At 38.1% G+C, this 12964-nt stretch overlaps 1 protein-coding gene across 1 annotated transcript in view; it reads left to right on the plus strand.

Annotated features, from left to right (window-relative positions):
- The window catches only part of Astn2 (astrotactin 2), a 671847-nt gene that overhangs the window by 92650 nt on the left and 566233 nt on the right, over positions 1-12964 (plus strand). The gene's annotated exons all lie outside the window — the stretch shown is intronic.

Here is a 12964-nt window from a genome sequence, read left to right on the forward strand (position 1 = left end):
ATCAAGGTGAGAGAGCCAACGGAATTAGTTCCGGAATTAGAACAAATGGGGCAGTGAGGGAGATGTACAGACTGAGGTGGGTAAGATTAAGAAAGAGATGCTTGTGATGAGGAGTGACAGTGTAATTCACAAAGAATCCAGATATAAAAAGAAATGAAGAATACCGCCACCCACTCCAGCGTTTCTGAGAAAGCTCCAGTTTCGTGTTTTTCCTCCTTCTTCTGGCCTGACACTTGGAATTGTCAGACAGTGTGTCCCAATTTCAGCTTCCAGAAATATAGCAGACTGACATGCATCTCAGGAGCTCAGGTGCTACAGGAATCCCGTGGGGGAAGCTGGAAGGTTAATGGGGTGCTTCCCTGATCTGTATGAGTCATCCCTGATCTGCAGGAAGATTGGAGCTTCAACATAGGCTTTGGGAATGATGTCTGACCAGACAGAACCCATCACTTACCAGAGAGAGTAATTACATTTGGTTAGGATAAATGTAACAATATTCTGATGCTGACATCTCTTGGCAGTAGAGGAAACAGCATTTAAACATTTGTGTTCAAATGTCCTATTTAGTAGACATTATTGGAAACCTAGTACATTCTAGCATACTATAGGCATAGGACAACTTAAAATCATATGCAATGTGAGGTGTAGCATAAAGCAAATATGCACTGAATAACTATTGAATGGGGCTAGCTATATGGGCAAACTGCGTGCCTTGTTGAGTTCAGTGCCTAGAGTACACATAAAAAACTAGGGAGAGGAAAGTTAGACCCTTGGTTGTCAAGCCAACATAGCTGATTTATCAATCCCTGGGCTGGTAAGATACCCAGCCTTTAACAATGAGATGGAACTGGGCCAGGATGGAGCACGCCTTTAACCCCAGCACTTGGAAGGCAGAGGCAAAACAATCTCTGTGAGTTTTTAAGCCAGCCTATTCTACAGAACAAGTTCCAGGACATCCAGGGCTACACAGTAAAACCCTATCTCAAAAAACAAAAATAAATGATAATTGTAATGATAATAAAAATGACAGTTTCTGAAGATCCACCTTAAGTTTCCCTCTCACCACCATATATGCACGTGCACATGTGTGTACATATACACAGCAATAATAATAACTGCATACTGAGTGAATGCATTCTCTAGCAAAGGCATCACATCTCATGTGGTAAGATTTGTTCACAGGGGTCAGAACTAAATATAAAACCAAGAATTGCAACATAGGCAAAAGTACCACATATTCCGTTGTTGCCCATGTAGGGCTGTGAGGATTTAAGAAGATGGTAAAGGGAGAGGCAATGAGAGCTTATAGAGCACAAAGTATGTGTGCCAGGCATTGTTCTTAGCACTGTCAGTGTGCTGCCGCATTTAATCCCCATTGCTTCTCTCCCAGGCAGAGATTATCACTACCATTGTGCATATCCTAAAAGTGAGGAGCTTAAAACTTTGTGTGGCTGGAGAGATGGTTCCATGGTTAAGAGCACCGACTCCTCTTCCACAGAACATGAGTTGGCCTCCCACCATCCACATCAGGTGACACCAGCATCAGGGGATTCTACCCCCTCTCCTGGCCTCTGTGGGCACCTGTATGGTATAGACTTATATAGACCCAAATGCATGCACAAAAAGAAAAAGGGAACAATTTATATACCTTGTCAAAAGTCAGAGAATTATTCAATTTAAAAATTTGATTTTAAACTCTCATGTTTAATCAAGGGCCAGTGTCTTTCTACTCATCTTCCTGCTTTTTCTGTCTCCTAGGCTTCTCCATCTAATGTCCTGCATTTTCAGTATCCCTGTCCTTCACCTCAGTACAATATTTGCCACCTAAATAAATTGACCCCTCACTTTGGACCTAAACTTCCATCTTTTGCAGCTATAAAGAAGAAGAAACCAATGAGAATACAGCAACTTTAAGTTTTCACCCACAGAGGTCGGATAGGGTAACATCTATTTTCTCCATTGTAAAATGTGATTGATTTAACTCCAAATTTAGCTTAATTTAATTTTTTCTTTCAACTTGGCATTTCCAAACTAAGAGCCAAACCCCCAATTATAGGCAGTATGTGAATCAAAGATGCCAAGGTATTTCTGGTTGAATTTCTCAAGCAATACATTTTATGCCACTCTTATCAGCCATGAAAGAAAGTGGGGGATTCAAGGAAGAGACATGAAAGGGAAATTGTATTATTTGCTTTCTGTTGCAGCAATCAATATGTCCCAGAGGAATCCCATTGCTGCTGCTTAGCACCTTCCCTGGGAAGTGATCAGTAAGGTGACTGCAAAAGGAGATCCGAGTCAAAACCTGGTACTAGGTGTCTGCAGACACTCATAGTAGGGCTTGGAAATACTATTGGAAGCAGAATTAGTAAAAACTCAGGGTCATATATGGGGGTTCAGCCTGAAGATCTGAAAAGCAAAACAGCCATTACTGACTCCTTACATTGATCTCAGTCAGAAATGGTGATCTGAATCCAGGAATGTCAAAATGAGACTGTGTCTGAGAGCTCCCCCCATTTTATAATAATATCTAAGGCTGGGATTAAAAGTGTGCAACTCTAGGATTAAAGGCGCATATCATTGTAGCTAGTAAGATTAAAGGTGTGTATTATTGTGGCTACTGGAATTAAAAGTGTGAGTTACTATATATAACCTGGTCTCTAAGGCTAACCAGTGGGACTATATTATTCTCAGATATTCAGACATTCTTTATTTTTGTTAAAACACAATGAAATATGACTACATTTCCTATTTTGTCTAAAATAAAAGAAGGCTACAACTAATATAAGAAAACTATATAAATAAGTACAATGAATATATATAATATATAAATAATAAATATCAGCAATGTCTAGCCAATTTACATTTGAAAAATTCAGAGAAAATATTTTATATCGATCCTATCATGGTAAGTCTAAAATGTTATACCTAATTTACTTTCTATCATAGGTTGCTTTCTGTGTCTGGTAACTTTAACTATAGCTATCTAGTCTTCAACCCCATTCAAGACTCAAGAAGGAAATAATATTAACTGAGTAAGCATGAAGTCCAAGCAAGCGACTTCTAAAATTGTGAGTAATGACAGAAACAGCTGGCTGCCTGGACAGTCACCCAAAGTTAATCTGCAATGTTGGGGCATCTATCTTCAGCCTACAGGTCTAGCATATTTGACAGACTTTTCTGTGAAGCAAAATATTTTGTGTCCTGCTTGTCTAATTAGGACAGCACAATGTCAGCAGTCTAGGCAGGGGAGTCTTATTGCCCATGGCTTACTTTTTCCAAAAAGAAAGTAAACTCCATGTGGAATTTCTTTGATGTCCATTGTCTTCTCTGAAGAAAATTGGTGCTGCCAGGAACAGACATGTCTCATTGTCAAAAAAAAGAAAAACCTAGGTTATAAGATATCTTGAATGCCATATTCTGTAGATCTCTGAAGTGTTTGAAGATGACCTATCTATCTAAATCATATCTTTGTTTGGCCTTGAAAACATACTTAATGTGACAACAAGTTTGATTATACTATGCGATTAACTACTAACCTATATTTCCTTATTATCCTAAACATTTGGTAATAATAATTTTCAAAAACTAGAAATTTGAATTACATTATTAAAAGAGCTATAGGTAAAATACCTTGAACAAGATTATAAATGTATATATAATATGTTTTAACAAAATTAATCTCAAATTTGTATCAATATACAAAATATTTATACAATAAACAAAAGTTCTACTCAATGTAAATCATTGAAAACCAGTAGTTGCTTATTATAAGTAGATTCAGTAATCTATCTTTTTTATCTTATCATGTCTATATTCTCCCCTTTTTCTTTTCAAAGTAGATTCAGTAATCTACCCTTCTATCTTATCATATTTATATCCCCTTTTTCTTTTACTTGTTCCCTTTCTTTCTTTCTTTCTTTCTTTCTTTGACTTTTCAAGACAGGGTTTCTCAGGAACTGTGGAGCCTGTCCTGGAGTTTGCTGTAGACCAGGTTGACCTTGAACTCAGATATCTGCCTGTTTCAGCTTCCCAAGTGAAAAGTGTGTGCCACCACAGCCTGTTTTTTTTTTTCAAAACAAGAACCTTAAATCTAATTTCCTTTGTTTATCTTTTTTCCTGACCATTGTTCATAGCAACTTGTAACCAACACATTAAACATAATCAAACATCCATAATCCATTTTGGGGGGGGGTGTAGAAATAGTTTTCTAGGCTACTCCCTATTGACTGGGGACATTGATAATCTGATGGGGACCCAAAGAAAATTTACAATTATGGTCAAGTCTTTACTGGAGTATTCTGTGAGGCTGGATCATTTCAGGCAGCAGTCTTGATGTAGAACTCAGAGGAAACTGCAACAAATGTTCTCTGAAACACTGGATCATCTGGATTATCTGTTCTCATCGGAGATTTTTAAGGGGATCTTCCTTGACCGAACCTTATGTTTTTTAAGCAAGAATGAACCCACAGGATCTCATCTTCTGTAGAAAGAAAAGCAAAACCTCTTTTCCAAAGTAATATCTTTTTATTTAAATTTTGAAGTCAAGGCATTTTGATCAAACCTCATTTTTCTTAACCAAAAATGAATCCAGAGCCTCTCACTTCCTGTGGAAAGAAAGCAAATCTCTTCTCCAAAGAAACATATCTTTTGAATGAAAATTTTCAAAGTCAATTCATTTTTAAAATAATAACAAGGATTATTCCAGCAGCATTTATAACCAAATGTCTTTTAGCAGCTGTTGCTTCTTCCTCAATAGTCAAACAATTCAAAGACAACACAATAGCATACAATATCCAGATTCTTTGTGTATTTTCCATATTTACATGGAAACTAAACTGGGGTGAATGGGAGCTGGGAGCATTAGTTTTTCTCCTGAATCCAGGTAGCTAAATTTGGCTTCCAATTCCTCGGGCTAGAATTCCAATTCCAGCCCTGTCCTGGGTTCATGGCTAAAAAGCCTCAGGAATACAGCATTTTTGTGAATTACTACCCCCAAAGTGACTGCCAAATTAAACACAATTAATAAAAACTTAGGGTCAGATATTGCGGTTCAGCCTGAAGATCTGAAAAGAAAAGCAGCCAACCACTGCCTCTTACCTCAGTCTGGAATAGAAATTCTGCCTCCAGGAATCTCAGAAAGAGATTGAGTCTGAGAGCTGTCTCCCTCCATTTTATATTCCTTTCTAGGGCTGGGATTAAAGGCAGGCAACATGGGTACAGAATGTGCATGTCATTGTGGCTACTGGGGTTTAAGGTGTGTGTTATTATAGCTACTGGGATTAAAGGTATGTGTTACCATAAACTGGTTTAGAAGACTAACAAGTGGGACTGTTTTACTCTCAGATCTTCAGGCATTCTTTATTTATTAATATACAATTGAAATGCCACTACAATCATTCATTGAAATTTGGTTCTAGTTAAATTGATGTTATCTTGGTTTCAAGATGGTCATGAAAGACAATCACTCTGCCCATTTGTTAGATGCAGAATTTTTGGATTTTTTTGTTTTGTTTTGTTTGTTTGTGTTTTACTTGCTATGGTTAAATCAATTTTCAAGTGTCACATAGAGATTTTGTAGTTGGGCCAGAACTTGAACATGAAAATGTCCATCCAGCAAATCCATGTTTCCTATAACTATCTGATCCATAGTTCCATGAAACCTTTATTCCATGATGAGGTAATGATCTTTATGCCATGTTGGAGTGGGAGATTAGAGTCTCTGTTCCAACAGGAGTGATTCTGTTTAGTCTTCAATACAGGAATTGAGTGATCTTGGGCAAGTAATTCTATTTCTAAGTACCTTTCTGGAAAGTAGAATTGGTAGTAACTGCTGTGAGAATTAAATGAGGTGATTCTCCCACTTACATGGAAACTTAGATGGCATTGGCTGTTTTGTTTACTATCATCTACTTCATGCCTTAAGCAGTACCTTGAAAAACTTGAGGTTCAATATAACCACATTGGATAGAAGAATAGATGGATGAGCATATGGATGTATAGATGAAAAAGGGGAGGCTTGGTGAAATGTACATGAATAAATACATGGTTAGAGTGTTCATTTTGTAGTAATCACTTAGGAACTGGAGAGTTTTATGTTTTATATCTGCTTCTTGCTTGAGCAATGAAGTAACTTTCATGGGAGCTACTATGAGATAAATAATTTTTAGATGGCTGCTCTCTAAACAACTTAACTTAATGTAAGTGTTTATGATCAGTTCCTTTGGCCAAAAAGTCTTAAGAAGTCACTTTTGCTTCTGTCCTACTCTGAATTTTTCTGTTACCGTGACAATTCCCCAAGCCATAAGGTCTGGACATAGTGCAACTTGGCCTTCTGCTTGATCTTTAGGAACAGCTGTAATGATTCAGACATTTTTCTTAGTAAATGTTTGCCTTGGGATGCTGTTCACGTTCTTTCTACTACTTTGTCCCTCATTGTATAAATTCCCCTTTACTGTCTATTCTTTGTCTTCTGTTCTGCAAAGGACCAATCAATTCTTAGTATGTTCTGAAAATGTGTTAGAAACAGAGGTAAATAAGTATAGAAACCATGGCAGGAGGATTCCTGCATCTGGCTTAGAAATTGTTATATTGCTAAGTGCCTACTGTGTGCCACAATAAGTATAAAGCCTGTATAATAGCTGCTGATATTAGTTCTCTCAACATTCTTAATGTATAGGTCATTTATCACTGTTTCTTATCAGAAAAAATCCAATAAACTAATATAACTTTTCCTTTTCATGATGAGTTCTAAAGACACTGGGTTATGGTGAAGGATCCATGACTTGGGGGATAAGATTAGTTCAATGATGGCTCACTGAAAAAGTGAGAGCAATCTCTGTCCTTGCTCTTGGGCATCTTCCTCACCTTGGAGTCAGCTTTATGTATCTAGGCAGAATTCCTAATAGGGAAAAAATAATCTTGGTCCCATTCATATCTACTGCTGCTTGAACTAGGAAAAGAGAATGATTTCTCAGTGGTCACAGTTATGTTTACATGACATTGATGGGATGTCATCTTAGTTTCTTTCCTGTTGCTGTTATAAAACATTATGACCAGGACAACTTTTTTTTAATAGCATTTAATTTGGGGCATAGAGTTGAAGATTAGAATCCATGGCCATTATGACAGTAAGTTGGCAGACAGTCATGATATTGGAATAGCAGCTCACATCTTAAGGGGCAAACATAAGGGAAAGAGAGCTAACTGGTAATAGCACAAATCTTTTGAAACCTCACCTCCCAGTAAAACACCTCCACTGACAAGACCACATCTCCTAATCCTTTCCAAACTGATCTACCAAGTAAGGACAAAGTATACAAGCATATGGGGGCCATTCTAATCAAACTATTTGTGACATTCTCTCTCAAGCCACCAGTTCCAAACACTACTTGCTTCCCACCACAAAGATTCTATTCATCTAAGAACTTTTTCACACTAGACTTTTTCTTTCATGTACCTTGTCCAAGAAAAGACTCTACAGACACTTGAATAGAAATTGCCACCACTGTTATGTGTGAAGTACTGAGGTGTAGAGTGGTATAGTAGCTATTTAAGGTGAGTCCCATGTACACCTCTAGCCCCTCATGTTCCTTTTTTCTCCTGGAGAACATTGACTTTAGCTTATACATGCTGTAGAGTTACTAAAAACTGGTACATTAAACTTTTGAGACACCCAGATAAGAAATAAAATTTCTTTCTTTTACCCTGCAGCAATTTTAAGTTTTAGGAATATCCCATCTCTTGACACCAGAAACATCTATACTTTAATTTGTTCTTTCATTTACTCTTTATCCTACAAGTTAACAGCTACAAATGTGTAACTAGCTCCTTCTCTGTGACACATTGCCTTAAAACTTGGAAGAAAGAAAAGTATCATTTTCTTAAACTGAGCAACTTCTGAATCCCAGGTATGAGCTATGTATGAAAAATGCTCAGATGCAGAATATGTGATTTTTTTTCATCAAGCAATTCACTGTATATTAATAGAAAATCCCAAAGTAAGATGCCATGGTGGCCCTTGTTATAGTGCATCCCATTAGGATGGTTATGCTAATTAGCATTCTTTTTGAATGGTCAGTACCCATAATATGTTTTGTGACATTACTTTACTGCTGGAAGTGATTATGTAGGTAGGTACTAAAATGCTACTGTGTTTCAAAAATTGTATTAGGCACTTGGATGATGTTCAAGAAGTTTGTTGAGTGTTGAAGCATTAAAGCCTAGTGACAAACCTCCTCCAAGAAGACCAAATATTCTAATCTTTTTCAAACAATTTACCAACTGCTGACCAAGTATTCAAACATATGAGCCTTATAACAAGTTATTGTGGGAAATATTTAGCATGATTAACTGAGGAAAATATGAAGAAATTCCATTTACTGTGAATCTCAAACAAGTATGACAAGAGATAGGGATAAAAGAACAGCTGGAATAATAGTTGAAGAAACAATACACAATGTGGGAAACATGATGATGATGCTGAATGTGAGGGTTTGTCAGCAATTCAGCTCCACTAGCACCTGGGCCAGGTAGCAGAAAGCACATGAGATCTGGATGTGAGGGTCTTTGTGAATGCTGTGGATGCCAGGTTGATGAATGTGGACCACATACTGTGAACAGATGCCATGAAATAGCTCCAGGGGTTTCAGCAAAGAGTAAGTTGTCATATATGCCAGCACCTTTCTCATCCTACAAGCAGCCAACAGAAGGAATGGAGGAAGGGTGGCTAAAAATACCAGCGTCATAAAAAAAAAAAGTGGTTGCTGACTCCCCTTAGTTATGGACCATGGTCAGGAATTGTAAGCTAGATTAAACCTTTGCCTACCAAAAATTTGCTGTGTTTAATATTTTGTCCCAGAAACAGAAAGCCAAACTAAAAGAGTTTTGTTGATAAAAGTTTCTATCTTACCCAGCCCCACAGCCATTCAGTCCCAAAGAAGTACACAGAGGCCTAAATTAGTTATAAACTAACTGGTTGGCCAATTAGCTCAGGCTTTCATGTTAACTAACTCTTACATCTTAAATTAATTCATATTTCTTGTCTATGTTAGCCACATGGCTTGGTGCCTTTTATCAGTGAGGCATTTTCATCTTGCTTTCTCTGCATCTGAGTGATGACTGCAGACTGAGCCTTTCCTCTTCCCAGAATTCTCCTATTCTGATCTCCTTGCCGATACTTCCTGCCTGGCTACTGGCCAATCAGTGTTTTGTTTTACCTATGTAAATGTCGAATCTTTACAGGGTACAAAACCATTGTCCTACAGCACTTCCCCGCTTTTTTTCTCTTAAAAACTGCATTATGAGTTTGTTTAATCTATTTTTTCCCCTCACATTTAAACTTAAAATATTTCTTCCAAGTAAAGTTGTAATTGAGGTTGGGCTTCCTTACATGAGTTTTCAGGACAGAGTCCAGTTCATAGTATCATTTTTGTACAATCCACTAAACCATTTCCTTGAAACAATTTTAATCAAACAGTACTTTAATTTTTTTCTCAATGTGTGTCCCTGATCAATAAAACTAACAAGTAAAATTGAATTAAAATCTGTGTCAGTACACAGTGGTAAATAACTTTTTAAAATATTTCTTAACTTTAAAAAAATTTAAAAAAATAAAAATAGAGAATATAAAATCCCAGAGATGACATTTAAGCCTGTAGTCATCTAAATGGTAATACATTCAGTATTGAAAAAGTCTCAAACAAGAGGGAACTTAGAGAAAATATATTGTTTTTAATGAGTTGTATTTGGCATGCTTGTGGATGGCCTCAAACATATTTACAATTTCCCAGTTGAAGAGGTAAAGAAAATTTGAAAAATACAGTGTAAAGTCAATGATCTAAGCCTTGAAAGAAGAGACAAAAAGAAAAGCTCAAAGAATGAGGGTCAGAGGGGTTGTCAGGTCTTTGTTTACTGAAGAAACTCCTGGCCATGTAGAGCTAATCTAACTTTTTCCACTATTTCCATAAAATTACTTAATTTACCCATGCAGAATTCTCCTTCACACACTCTGCCCTTCTGTCTAGGTTTTAATGCAGTTTATTTAGGATTCTAATGAGGGGAGGACAAGTCTGTTTCTCCTAGTGTGTATATAAAGTCCTGAAGAGTAGTGGATAGTCAATGGTGGACATTATAAGTACATGTTCATATGTGTGCAGATGGACTTGTCTCTGTATGCACACATACTCATGTGCTCATGCATATGAAGGCCACAAGTCAACCACAGCTGTTCTTCAGGGTCTGTCACCTTGATTTATGAGATATGGTCTTTCATTGTCCTAGAATCTAGAACTTGCCTTGCAGGCTAAACTTGCTGGCCAGTGAACCCCAAGAGTCTGCCTCTCTCTTTCTCCCAGTCCTGGGATCACAGTTCTATACCAACCACCATGCTGACTTTTTAAAAATATGTGTTCTAGAAATTAAACTCAAATCTTTGTGCTCAAAGCAAGCAATTTTCTGTCTCTGTCATATCCAAAGTCATGGAATATTCCATTCTTTTCTGTGACATGTGAGTTTCACAAAGTAAGTATTCAGACCATGCTGGTGAATTTGAATCATTCTAAACAGTTTCTGACTGTGAAATGTTTCTGTATGGCAGATATTATATATGCATCATCATGTAATCATTATGGCAGTCCTGTGAGGTATTTAATATTATCCTCAGCATGTATGACAAATATTCTTGTTACTTTCTGTTGCTGTGATAAAATTATGACCAAGAACATCTTGGGGAGGAAACAGTTTGTCTCAGCTTATAAGTTAGTGTATCATGAAGGGAAGACTGGGGAAGAACTCAATGCAGGAATGTGGAGGCTAGAAATGAAGCAAAGAAGACCAAAGGATGCTGTTTACTGGCTTGCTTCCTCTGGTTTGCTCAGCCATCTTCCTTATACAATCTAAGACTGCCTGTCTATGTGTGGTTCTGCTTAAAGTAAGCTATGCCTTTCTCTAATATTAAACAATCAAGAGAACATCCCTAAAGAATGCCCAACAAATGATCTGATGGAGGAAATTTTAAAGTTTAAATTGAGGGTCCCTCTTCCCAGGTGACTCTAGTTTGTAGTAAGTTGACAAAACTATCTAGGATACCAGGAAATAGAGGTTTGGAGAATGAAGCAGCTCATGTAGCCAATGAGAAATGTATGGGTCAACTTTTCATAGCTCTGACAAAATACACAACAAAATAAAAGTAGAGTTGGGGAGATTCATCCTGGCTAAAGGTTTGGTTTCATGGTTTCTAGATCTCGTTGTGACTGGGAATCAAAGAGAACAGTAGAATGGGGAGGAATGGGTCAAAGATAAAAAAAAAATACCCTTCTAGGACATGTCTCAACCACATGTTCTATTTCCTCTACCTAGGTCCTCACCTCCTTGCCAGCAGTTCCTCCAACCATGAACTCATGAATGAATGCATTTATCTGTTGATAAGAATGGGCTACTTATAAGCAATCTTTTTTTTTTTTTTTGAATCCCAGTTTGGAACCTGGGTTACTGTGGAATCAAGCTTGCAATACATAGGGCTTCTGGTAACATTCTAAATCCAAAACTTAAGAAGTAAGCCTCAATTTTGAATGCAGAATAGTCTTCCCTCAAAGATCAGCTTTGTTCTGCTACCTCTTAGTAAGTGCAACCACATAATGTATTTTCACTTACTTTCTTTTTTTAAGTTTACATAGACTAAATTTTATTTCAAGCTTAAATCCCATATCTAAATGATATAAGCATACTACTATTTTTTTTTAATTTTGCTAAAAATTTCCACCTCCTCCCCTTCTCCCATTTCCCTCCCCTTCCCTATCCCCACCCCCACCCTCTCCAGTCCAAAGAGCAGTCAGGGTTCCCTGCCCCATGGGAAGTCCAAGGCCCCCCCCTCCATCCAGGTCTAGGAAGGTGAGCATCCAAACAGACTAGGCTCCCACAAAGCCAGTACATGCTGTAGGATCAAAACCTAGTGCCATTGTCCTTGTCTTCTCAGTCAGCCCTCATTGACCGCCACGTTCAGTGTCCGGTTTGATCACATGCTCCATCAGTCCCAGTCCAGCTGGCCTTGGTGAGCTCCCATTAGATCAGCCCCACCGTCTCAGTGGGTGGGCACACCCCTCATGGTCCTGACTTCCCTCTCATGTTCTCCTTCCTTCTTCTCCTCATTTGGACCTTGGGAGCTCAGTCCACTGCTCCAATGTGGGTCTCTGTCTCTATCTCCATCCATCACCAGGTGAAGGTTCTATGGTGATATGGCTATAGGATAGGGCCATTTCAGGCTCCCACTCCTCAGTTGTCCAAGGAACTAGCTGGACATCTCCTTGGACACCTGGGAACCCCTCTAAAGTCAAGTCTCTTGTCAATCTTAAAATGGCTCCCTTAATTAAGATATATACTTCCCTGCCCCCATATCCACCCTTCCTCCATCCCAACCATTCCATTCCTCCAAGCTCTCCCCATCCTCCCCTTCTCACTTTTCTCTCCCCATCTTCCTTTACCCCCACCCTACCCCCACCCCCGAGGTCCCAATATTTGCCTGGCAATCTTGTCTACTTCCATTATCCAGGAGGATAACTATATGTAAGGCTGCCCACTTTCACTTACTTTCTAAAGGAAGTTGAAGGCTCTATTATTATCAGCAGCACCATCTAAATTGGAATGGCAGGATTGCTGACTTTTAGAAACTGGTTTCTTTATTTTTCCCCAAAAGAAATAGCAAGCCTATTTTCAGATGTTTAAGTCAAAATCCACTAAGAGATTGGAAAACATGGTTTGTCTCCAGCACACTGTCATAACATTTTATATTTTATTTATTAATTTCTCTTTGTTCTGGAGGATTTTGTGCATTTGTAAAAATGTCCACCCCCAATTATTCCCTCTAAATCTTCTCAAGTACTACACAACATAGCCTCATCCCAATTTCATGTCCTCTATTCTTTCCCTCTCTTTACCCCTCCCTCCCTTCAACCTTCCCTTACTCTTTCCC

This window comes from Alexandromys fortis, unplaced genomic scaffold (assembly GCF_014885135.2).
Source record: "Alexandromys fortis isolate MF-2015 unplaced genomic scaffold, M_Fortis_MF-2015_v1.1 scaffold_183, whole genome shotgun sequence".
In the NCBI taxonomy this organism is placed as follows: domain Eukaryota; kingdom Metazoa; phylum Chordata; class Mammalia; order Rodentia; family Cricetidae; genus Alexandromys; species Alexandromys fortis.